General features: G+C 36.5%; 1 non-coding gene across 1 annotated transcript; it reads left to right on the top strand.

Moving 5' to 3' along the window:
- The first annotated feature begins 993 nt into the window (after positions 1-993).
- Positions 994-1065, top strand: Trnaa-cgc. Its single transcript has one exon. It is a non-coding gene; the product is annotated as a tRNA-Ala (tRNA).
- The last annotated feature ends 855 nt before the right edge of the window (positions 1066-1920 follow it).

Below are 1920 nucleotides of genomic sequence, written 5' to 3'. Positions count from 1 at the left end.
AAGAATGAGAGAAAGAAAGATAGATGGAGAAGGAGGAAGGAAGGAAGGAAGGAAGGAAGGAAGGAAGAAAGAAAGAAAGAAGGAGAGGAAAGAAAGAAAACGAATGAGAGAAATAACACTAGAAAGAGAAAGAAGGAAGGAAAAGAAAAAAGAAGAAAGAAGGAAAGAAAGAAAGAAGGAAAAGATGAAAAGAAAGAAAAAAGAAAGAGGAGAGAAGAAAGAAAGAAGCAAGGAAAGAAAATGGGTAAGAAAGAAGAAAAAAAGAAAGAAAAAAGAAAGAATGAATGAATGAAAAGGTAGAAAGGAGGAAGAAGGAAATAGGAAGGAAACGTTGTCATCGCATGTGATTTTATGTGTGCCAAAACAGGATTGAGTATATGAGAGAGAGAGAGAGAGAAGGTGAGAAAGCGAAAGAATATGAATGAAAGAGTGAGAGAGGGAGAGAAGGGGAAAGAGAGAATGAGTTAGGAAATGATAGAGAGAGAGAGAGAGAGTGAAAAAAGAGGGGAGAGAATGAGAGAGTGAGGGGGGAGGTATGTGGAAATAAGAAACATGGCTGAAGGAAGAAAGTGAAAGTGAAACAAGAAGGAAAATGTCGGAAGATGAAGAGAGAGGAATAGGATGAGAGAGAGAGAAGGGGTAAGGAGAGAGATAGTGAGAGGTTGGTGGAGAAAGGAGGGAGAGGAAGACAGGGAGTCAGAGAGAGAGAGTGATTCACAGCAAGATGAAGAAAGAAACAAAGATTCAAGAATAGAGAGAAAGAAAAGAAGAAGGAATGCGCGGGGATGGGGGAGATGCGTGTGTGCAATCCAGTGGCCCATGCGCGCGCGCGATGTGTGCTTGCAGTAGAGACGAAGCTGAGACATTCTAAATAAAATCGATTTTCCTTCCCGATAGCCCCGCCCATACAGCGTCCACCTAGCTATTTCCCAGCATGCACCACGTAGCCAAGTCGGAAATAAATACGTCTATGGAAAGAACTTCCAGCATATTGGGGATATAGCTCAGTGGTAGAGCGTTCGCTTCGCAAGCGAAAGGCCCCGGGTTCGAGACCCGGTATCTCCAAATTCATTCTTTATACATCCATTTACAAAATTTCTTCTCTTAAATTAATTTGTCTTTTTAAGAAAATAACTCAATTTTATGCATTATCTTTTTTTCTTTTGTTTGTATTTTTCTATGTTATTTTATATGCTTCTATATTCATATACTTGTGTTTGAGGTTTTGTGTCTGTGCATATAAATATATACATGTATGTATATGTATTATGTATGTATGTATGTATGTATCTATCTATCTATCTATCTATCTATCTATCAATCTATCTATCATATATGTATATATATATATTATATATATATATATATATATATATATATATTATATATATATATATATAATATATATATATATATATATATATATATATATGTGTGTTGTGTGTGTGTATATATATATATATTATATATATATATATATGTATATATATATATATATGTGTGTGTATATATATATATATACACATACATATATAAGCATACACACACACACACATATATATATACACACCACACACACATATATAAATATATATATACATATATACGACGGGCTTCTTTCAGTTTCCACCTACCAAATCCTCCCACAAAGCTTTAGTCGGTCGACCCGGGGGCTATGATGGAAGACACTTGCCCACAGTCCAAGATGTCGCGAGTGATTTTCGATTATAGCCCAGGGCCGAAGTGTTAGTAATTTTGATAGATGGAAACTGAGCGGAAGCCCATCGAATGTGTGTGTGTGTGAGTGTGCGTTTTTGTTCCCCCACCACTACTTGATAATCGGTGTTGGTTTGTTAACGTCCCCGTAACTTAGCGATTCGGTAAAGTGAAACTTTGAAATCACATAGTGCCCGACGAAGA

This window comes from Octopus sinensis, linkage group LG7, assembly GCF_006345805.1.
Source record: "Octopus sinensis linkage group LG7, ASM634580v1, whole genome shotgun sequence".
Classification (NCBI taxonomy): domain Eukaryota; kingdom Metazoa; phylum Mollusca; class Cephalopoda; order Octopoda; family Octopodidae; genus Octopus; species Octopus sinensis.
This window is presented reverse-complemented; position numbering and strand designations above follow the sequence as displayed.